This window comes from Leptonychotes weddellii, chromosome 1 (genome assembly GCF_054177405.1).
Source record: "Leptonychotes weddellii isolate Sample4059 chromosome 1, ASM5417740v2, whole genome shotgun sequence".
NCBI lineage: Eukaryota > Metazoa > Chordata > Mammalia > Carnivora > Phocidae > Leptonychotes > Leptonychotes weddellii.
The window spans coordinates 63,862,805-63,872,936 of NC_138369.1; the positions used below are offsets into that span (position 1 = coordinate 63,862,805).

Sequence of the window (10,132 nt, forward strand, 5' to 3'; positions counted from 1 at the left end):
GTTCCAATCAGGAAAGAGAATAAAAAAAAAAAACTGAAAACAAAGAAGTAATATTAAAATATACTTTCAAAACATGGGAATAAGATAAAATAATAACAGTGTGTCCTTTGGATGTCATAGGAATAATGTCTAGCAGGTCTTCCCCATGATTACTTAATTTTCTAGGAGAAGATGTCTTTGTTTGACTATTTACCATTGATTAGAACTCATAATCTTCGAAGTTAAATGTTAACTTCAATCTTTGATAAAAATACAAACGATATCTGAACAGTAGAAATGGCAATGCCAAAAGTTACCATTTTTATTATTTATATTTTTACCATTTTACCAGTTTTATTGCCCTGTAGGAAGTGAACAAATTTTATATTTAAATTTAGCAATCTTATTCCAGTGGTAATTCTTTTAGAGCCTGTAGATACTTAGCTTTTCAAATTCTCTTTGAATCAGCTTTAATATCCTGCTGCCTCTTTCATTAATGAGTGAAATAAGTCTTTGACATGATAGTCATGTTTTAATTTTTGTTTTAATTATATTTCAGGAGAAAGTTGGAAGAGTTGCCAAAACATTTATAAGGAGCTTACAGAGCTCAAATACCTCAGAGACAGATTGTTGTCTGATTATTATTACTCTCCAGATACCTACGTGGAAAGATATTAAATGTTTTCTTTGGAAGAAAATGTTTTCATTCCCATTTCACAGAGAAGAGAACTGAGCTTGAAGAGGGCAAGTAAATTTGCTCTTATTAAACAGACCAGAGCTTGCACTCAAAAGGTTGCCTGAGTCTTTTCCTTCTGTTATACAACCTTTAGATTCCCTGAATAGAATTGCAAAATGAAATTAAGGAGTTGTCACAAAAATACCCTTCCATCCCAAGCAGCCTCTCTGTGCCACCATTCTTTGTTGCCCCAGGCATTTTGCTGAAGCTACTCGGTGCAGTCTGGCCAATACTTCCACTGCCTGAGGCTGCTTTTCCTCTAGCTGTAAGGTGATCTGCATTCATATCAAGAAAACAAGGATGTTTTATGGGCTCCTTCCTACAGCTCTTTCCTAATAGTAGGATGAAATAATCTTGGCTCTGGTTCTAACTAGGGCATTTAGAGTATAATGCAATGATTATTGCAATTTTTGAATTGTCGGAGAATGAAAAAATAAACCCAAGTAGATCAGAATGTTCTAAAACCCAACATTCTCCCCCATTTTGAGATAAAAGTTTTAAAAAAGTGGTATCTCCCACCTCGTTTTGTTTTTTTTTTTTCACTTTATTTCTTCCTTTAAAGCATGAAGGTTGATTTTAGTACACAGAGAGAGGACTGGACAATGAGAACTTCAATAAGATCCCCAAAGAAGAGACGTTGAGAACTATGAAAATCAGGGTGCCTGGGTGGCTCAGTTGGTTAAGTGACTGCTTTCGGCTCGGGTCATGATCCTAGAGTCCCTGGATCGAGTCCCGCATCGGGCTCCCTGCTCGGCAGGGAGACTGCTTCTCCCTCTGACCCTCCCCCCTCTCATGTGCTCTCTCTCTCTCATTCTCTCTGTCTCAAATAAATAAATAAAATCTTTAAAAAAAAAAAAAAGAACTGTGAAAATCAAAATGATATGTTGATTCTCAAACCCTTCCAATTTGTTGTTCCTTGTGGTGCCCCACACTATGCTAGATACATCTACCAGAAGAATTCTGGGCCTACTTTTAAAAGACCAAGTGAAGTAATAGCCATGTAACAGGATAGATGGCAGCTACCCTTGTGGTGAACATGGCATAGGGTGTAAACTTGTCAAATCACTAAGTTGTATACTGGAAACCAATGTAACGTTATGTGTCAACTATACTCATTAATGTAACATTGTGTGTCAGCTATACTCAAATAAAAAAATGAAATACAAACAAAAAGACAAAGTGAACATAAAGCAGACTGTTCAATGATTTAGCATTAAATGTTATGAAACAGACCCTAAGGGTTACAGAAATTCAAAAAGACGGGGTGGAGTAGAGTAGGGAAAATAAGTGATCTGTGACACAGGGAAGTCCAAATGTGGAGATCAAAGCCCATCAGGGTCTCCAGTAATTTATAAAGTTGGGGAGCAGAAAGGATTTCCAAGGGCAAGGCAGATCTCTCAGCAGAGTTTGTATTGCAAAACAGCGATAATAAAGTACTATTTACTGAGTGGTTATTTTTTTCCCAAGTATAGTAAGCAGCAATTTACACATGTTATGTGTATTTAATTTCATTTGGTCATCAGTCATGGGAAACAGATAAACATTACACCCATTTTGTAGAGAAGAACACTGATATGGTACCCAAGATCTTAACTGGGGATTACTGAGCTCAAACCCTGCGTGTGTGTGTGTGTGTGTGTGTGTGAGTGTGCGCGCCCACATGCACACATCGAGGGCAGCAGGGCCACGCCTGCACCAGGGTGGAGATGGGATGGTCGCTTGGTGAAATTGCAAGGTACCAAGAAACCTCGAGTGGGAAGCTGCAGAGCGAGCGTGGGCTTGAGGAAAACAGGCATCAGAGAGTGGCGGTGGATTTTTTTCTTCAGTCTCCGGCATGATGAAATCACAGTGTAGGATAGAAAAGCAAAGAGAGGGAAAGGAGAACTTGGACTGTAGACACATATTTCTTGCCATCTCCAAAAGAGAAGTTCCTTCTATTTAAAAAAATACACTTTGTCCTCATATATTTATATATACTTCTTTATAATTTTTGTTTTGTTTGAATTATAAATTTTGGTTAAATGTAAATCAACATAGAGAAAAATTGGGGAGCTTGCTTTATAATTTTAAAAATATTTAAAATGCTTTACCTTATTTGCTGCTAATAATACCATGAGATAGGGAGGGTAGGGTTTCCTTAGTCATTGTACAGATGAGGGAAATGAGGCACAGAAAGTTTCAATGCCCCTCATTCTCTGTCCTCAGTTGCCATGAATGATACCATTACTTGTCTATTAGAGTCAAACAAATCAGACATTTGAAAATCATCCTTGAGGGGCGCCTGGATGGCTCAGTCATTAAGCATCTGCCTTTGGCTCAGGTCATGATCCCAGGGTCCTGGGATCGAGCCCCAATTTGGGCTCCCTGCTCAGTGGGAAGCCTGCTTCTCCCTCTCCCACTCCCCCTGCTTACGTTCCCTCTCTCGCTGTGTCTCTCTCTGTCAAATAAATAAATAAAATCTTAAAAAAAAATCATCCTTGACTCCTCTCTTTTCCATATGGCCTAACTCCAATTGGCTACCATGCCCCAACAGTCCTACATCATTTTAATAATGCTCAAATACCATACTTCCACTCTCTGCCTAGACTGTCATAACTGAGGCAACCATCACTCCATCATTTATACCCAGATTATTTTAGCAATGTAAAATGGACCAACCTGCCTCTGGTCTCACTAATGCCCAATCTCTTTCCCAACTACCACCATTTTGTGAAATGTTAATCTGAAGATACCTCAGCCACCATGTCAATGATTTTCTTATTTTTACAAATAAATACAAACTCTTTGTTAGAGCATATAAGATCCTTCATGATGCAGCCTTCATGAAACCCCAGTGTTATCTCTTGCCATTTACCCTCTACCCCGATGGGTCATACCTGCACCTCATGTGTCATATCTTCCAGTCACACAGAATACTTCCTGATGGTTCCAGAAGCTTCATACTGGAAATCTCTGCATTTGTTGTTCTCTGTGCCTAGAATACTCATCCTCATTGTTCTCACAGTTCACTTCCTGTTCAGTCCTTCAAAATTCATTAGCTATGCTTCCTTCCCCAGGAAGCCTTTCTAGCACCCCCTAGACTAGCATAAGATGACTTTCTATATGCAATTAGCCATATCATAGCATTTACCGCTCCTAAAACACACACTATTTTCCTATTCGTCAGTCTTAGCACTAAGCTCTAACTGTGTCATTATATGTCATAAGATTGTTTCGGTCCTCTGTATGCACATGTGTGCCATCCATTCCTTTAATAGCTCTCAAAATACATTAAGATACATATACATCTCAATACATTAAGAGGGCTTGACTGGGTAGAGCGCTTGACTGGGCTGTGGGGAACCCAAAAGACACAAGATATGTTCCTTGTCCTTGAGGGAGATTTCTATGAACCTGAAACAGGAGAAAACACAAGGAAAAATGACACATACCCAGTGTAGTAGATTGAATGATGATCCCACAAAAGATATGTCTACTCAGAACCTGTGAATGTAACCTTCTGTGGAAAAAGAAATGGTCTTTGAAGATATAATTAAGTTAAGCATCTTGATATGAGACCATCCTGGCCCCTGAGTGGGCCCTAAATGTAATGACAAGTGCCTTTAGAAGAGAAGATACTAACAGAAGAGGAGAAACAGCAGAGAATGTGATGTGAAGACAAAGGCACAGGTTAGCATCACGTGTCAATAAGCCAAGCAATGAGAAGGACCGTCCACAGCCACCAGAAGCCATCAGAGGTATGGAACAGATTCTCCTAGAGCTTCCAGAAGAAACCAAATCCAATCACACCTTGATTTTGGACTTGAGGTCTTCAGAACTGAGGGGGGGATAAATTTCTGTTGTTCAAAGCCATCCAGTTTATGGTAATTCTTTATAGCAGCCCTAAGAAACTAATATGCCAAAATATTAACAATAATAAGAAAACAAGACCTCACTTATTTTCAACGCACTTTTGCAATAGGTTAACACATTTCCAACAATTTAAGATGTGATCCTTTTCTTTCTGCTTGCATGTTCTTTTTCTCATCGTCAGACCCTAGCAGGGATGTGTATGTAGAGATGCACTAAGTGCTTTGTAAATACTGATTGACAGATAACTATATTTTGTATAATAAGAGAGAGATGCTACCATAAGTGAAGCAAAAGTGAAAACAAGTACAGAAATGTGTGCCTTCCTTACTTTTAAAAAGGAAAAAAAAATCTGTCAGAAACAGGAAAGAACTGTCAAAAATACACGGTATTCCGTACAGATATTGTGAAACAAGGCACAATACAGGTTGTTTTGTGACAGTGTAAATGCATACATTTTACATCATGTTAGCAAGTACGTATCTAGTACCTCGACCAAAATTACATGTGCTCCTCCTAACACTTTAATCATGCACCGCAGTAATCTCCAATTCAAGAGAGATAAGTTGATAACTGATATATTCAGAGCTATTTAGGATTTTAACACTGGGGAAAATAGGTTCTTTGCAAAAAAAGGGGGAGGAGGCAAATAAAAGAGGGAAAAATATATGATAAACACTATTGCCTGGAAATGAATAAGGATAAATGAAAAAAGGCAGCCACACCTTTCTTCTTTTATGATTTGAAATTCAATAACCTACATCTTTTGTTGGTGCCAAGTGTTGTACTTCCTCCTGAGGGAAAAAGTCCCTGAACTCACAGAACTTGTATTCTAGGGCAGCTCTTACAAAGCTACAATGCATTATGTAAATCAGTAATAAAAATAGCAATGAAATCATCTGCTTCCACATAATGTTAATAGTTAGTAATTATTGAGTTTTTATTATGTAACAGGCACTTTCTAGGCTCTTTTCAAATTAATTTATTCAATACAACAATCTATTATTATCTCTATTTTACAGAGCAGGAAACTGAGGCAAGAGAAATGAAGTAAATTGTCTGCTGGTTGAACCAATCAGGAAGTGGTAGAGAAGGGAGTGAAACCCAGCAGCCTAGTTCCAGAGCTCTTGGTTTCAATTACTGTATTATCTTGCATCTAGATGTAATAAGAGCGACTTGCAACAATAAAAAGGAAAAATCATCTTATGGAATGAATTAATAAGTCTTTACTCCACATCACAAAGCACAAATTAAATAACCACTTCAGTCTCACACATACCATATTAAAAAAAAATGTAGAAAATAATAACACGTAACTTTGAAGGATCCATGTGAGTATTCGAGAAGAGGACAGATGTGAATGTGCCTAGCATAGTGCTCTGAATAAAAAAGGAATCTAATAAATGCGGATTTTTAAAAAAATTATACATAGATTATTCTATGGCCCCTTTCCCTATCTTTTAAGCATTAACTTATAATTGGGCTGAAAATGCATAAAGATCACATTGAAATCTCCAAAGTACATAACAAATCCTTAAGTCATTGCCTACAGCAGAAAAACATGTTATATCATCACTAAACTGCTTTATTTTCTTCCTGGGCACAGAGGAAGACTACATTTTGTAGCCCAGCTTGATCTAGGAAGAAATCTCTTCTGGCCAATGGAATCTGAAAGTATATGATGTATACCACTTCTAGATCTGGTCTCTAAAACCTACACTTCTGGATCTAATGTATCAGCTCTGGCAGACCAATCCTTCAACTTAGAACAACTAGAAAAATTAGATGGAATGGAAAAACAAAGCAAAACAAAACACAAACTAAAAACATCTCTTGGAAGCCATCAAAGATGTTAGAAGGTGTGGCAGTTATTAAGGGGGATGGAACTTAAAAGAGACCATGATGCTACCAACCAGAAACAAATCACTGAGGTGAGCATAACTTTCTATACTACTTTTATCAATCTAATCACTTCTCAGTGTGTATGATAAAGTGGCCACATTTGGAGAGCCAGAGCAGAAAGCAGCTGCTGGGAAACTGAGAGCTAAGCAGACCTTTAGGTAGTATAAAATGTTGGGGGATAAAAATCAGAAGTTTACGGTCCACATCAGTGCTGAGTCTCTGTAGGATCACACTCCATAGTTAGAACAAAGCAGAAATGGACCAGATCTTACAAGGACTGGAAACTCTGCCTCAAATCAGCTCTAATCATTTGGCCAGAAAATGAACAAAATCTTTAATGGAAAAATATAACAGCATCCATAGACTCTAATATTTGGTAACAAAATGTGTGGCATTCAGTTCAGAATTACCAAGAGTATACCAAGAGTATAAAGTACCAAAGGAAAAAGAATTAACAGAAACAGACCTATGGATGATCCAGATATGTGAGCTACACAGACTTTAAAATAGCTGTGATTAGTATGTTCAAGAAAATTGAATCAAGATCAGAATTTCACCAGAGAACTTGAATCTGTGAAAAATTAAGGGGAAATTCTAGAATTTAAAAAAATAAAATTACTGAGATGAATACAACTTAGAATTCTATACCAAGTAAAAATACACATCAATAATGAAGGTGAGGAAGGTTTAAGGAGCTTGGAAGTCACCGCTCTGTCCCAACAACTCTACTTGGATCCATAAGAGAGGGAAAGACAAAAGACAAACTCCTGCCCCCACAACTGAAGAGATGGGTGAATACAGATCATCACAGCTTCCCAGAGCAGAGACTCATGAAGAAATTGCCACAGGAACCAGTGCTGGGGTAAGAAAATTTGAACTGTAACTGATGAACTAATTGCTAGAGGCTCAGCGTGGGCAACCCTCAGAGTGAAAAACTCCAGGGGACTCAGGCAGAGGGAAGATCCTCACCATTGTGAGATTTACCTCTCGGAGCTCAACCAGATTCCCATAGTAAATATCTGAAAAAAATCAATCCCTTCAGGCTTCCTGCAGGGAAAGAGAATAAGGAACCATTTTGAAATAAGCCAGAGCACTCTTCTTCTTAACAAGGCCTGTCCTCAGGGAGAACTAGTTAACTAGAACCTAACCCGCTGAGGTATTATCAGAGCCTAACTTGCCCAGGGGAAAGAAAATATCCAACTCTAGTCTGTTGGTGTCATCCTGTCCCACCTAAATGGGGAGAAAAAACTGAGAAACCCTTGTGAATTTCACTGTCCAGACACACAGGGTCCCTGAGAGACAGACCTAGTCACAGGACTATAGAATGCTTCCCTTCCCGACACCCCACCACCACATCAGTAAAGGCTTATTCACTGGAGGTGCTTTTACCCAGGACCCATGTCTGATTACCAAGAAAAAATTAAAAGGCATACCAAAAGGAAAAAATACAGTTTGAAGAGCCAAAGCAAGCATCAGGATGCTTGCTAAACCAGATATGCACCAGATATGGCAGGGATATAGGAATCATCAGACTGGGTATTTGAAACAACTATGATTAATATGCTAAGAGCTTTGGGGTGCCTGGGTGGCTCAGTCGTTAAGCGTCTGCCTTCGGCTCAGGTCATGATCCCAGGGTCCTGGGATAGAGCTCCGCATCGGGCTCCCTGCTCGGCGGGAAGCCTGCTTCTCCCTCTCCCACTCCCCCTGCTTGTGTTCCCTCTCTTGCTGTGTCTCTCTCTGTCAAATAAATAAAATCTTTAAAAAAAAAAATATGCTAAGAGCTTTAATGGATAAAGTAGATGGTATGAAGGGACAGATGGACAATGTAAGCTGAGAGATAAAAATCCTAATAAAGAACGAAAGAGAAATGCTAGAGATTTAAAAAAACACTGTAAGAGAAATGAAGAATGACTTTCATAAGCTTATATAGGCTAGACATGGCTGAGGAAAGAATCATTGAGCTAGAGGATATAGCAATAGAAACTTCAAAAACTAAAAAGCAAAGAGAACAAAGATGAAAAATAGAGAACAGAATTCTAAGGACTGTGGACAACTACAAAAGGTGTAATGTACACATAATGAGAACACCAAAAGGAGAAGAAAGGAAGAGAAGAAAATGTGAAACAATAATCACTGAGAATTTAACCCAAATTAATGTCAGACACCTAACCACAGCTCCAGGAAATTCAGAGAACACCAAGGAGAATAAATGTCAAAAAATCTACACCTAGGAATATCATCTTCAAACTACAGAAAATCAAAGACAAAAAAAAAAAAAAAATCCTGAAAGAAGCAAGAGAGAAAAACACATTTTCTATAGAGGAACAAATTAGAATTGCATCCTACTTCTCCTCAGAAACCATGCAAGCAAGAAAAGAGTGGAGGGAAATATTTAAAGTATTGAGAGAAAAGAGAGAGAAAGAAAGAAAGAAAATATTTCATAGTGGACAAAACCCAAAGAATCTGTATTACATGACTTTTTACTTTGTGTTTTACTTTGTGAAAATTCATCAGGCTATGCACTAAACATAATAAAAGTTTATTTTTTTAAATGTCTACAGAATGGTGAGAAGGAGGGAGATGAGAAATAGTGAAGCTTTAATGACTATATTCACCCTCTCCCACTGAAAACCAAATGCCACAGGCTCGAGTTCTAGATGGGAAAACTAACTTCAAATCATGTTCACAAGTTTGCTAATTACAAAAGACTCGACATTTTGACAGACTGGACTTTCAATTACCTAAATATAACCAGAAAGTGCATGGGGTTCCTGAGCCTTCCTCCAGGGTCAGTGCTTTACGAACTAGGCAATGTGGCCCTCAGTGACCTTTCCGAGTCATTGGCCAGGCAGGTCCCCGCAGCATGTGCCAGGGTTCATACAAGTTGTTTCAAAGCCTTGTTAAAAATGTTTGGGTCCCCCCGAAGCCCTATTCTACCCAAGTTTATCAGGAGATTTGGGTAGGAATGGGATTGATGGGCTTCATCATTTATAAAATCAAGGAAGTAAAGCTTTGAAAGCTTCGAGTTCTGCACCTGCTCATGGTCATCATTAACCAGCTTTACTTGAGTACACATCAGATGGAGCATCAGTCTGGCTGTAAATATCAGCAAGCTCTGTTAGATGAGAACATGGAGCATCGCTGTAAACTTGTAGACATGTTGTTTCCTTTGTGGAGTGAATAAAGGTAACTGGGAGGTGTACCAAACAAACAAACAAAATGGGCAATAAAAAAGTGTTGTGTTTATAATTATTTTTTAAACCCTCCTGAGATGGTCTGCTTGCTCTTTTCTTGTCTGCACTCAAGGCAGAGGATGCAGTGGAGGACCTGAGTCACAGCTTGGAACATAGCTGCCCCATCAAGAAAACTCACTTTGGACTTTTTGTGAGTGAGACATAAACTTTTATTGACTAGAGTTACAATATTTTAAGGCTGTTTGTTTTATGTCCCACATAACTAATGCACTGCTATTAGAAATTTCAAGGTAAACAAAACCACCAAAGACTCAAAGAAGAAAAGGGGGAGTGGCAGAAAATGTAACTTACATTCATCAAGTGCTATTTTGTGCAAAATTCTCTGCTGATAATAACTAAAATTTCTCAACATTTATCAATAGCCACTGACAATGTTACCTTCTTTAGATACATCGTTTCATCCAATTTCTAC

General features: G+C 38.3%; 1 pseudogene; it reads left to right on the forward strand.

The window, feature by feature from the left end:
* Nucleotides 1-9,329: 9,329 nt before the first annotated feature.
* On the forward strand, nucleotides 9,330-9,649 carry LOC102735495 (ATP synthase F(0) complex subunit j, mitochondrial pseudogene; annotated as a pseudogene).
* Nucleotides 9,650-10,132: the final 483 nt, after the last annotated feature.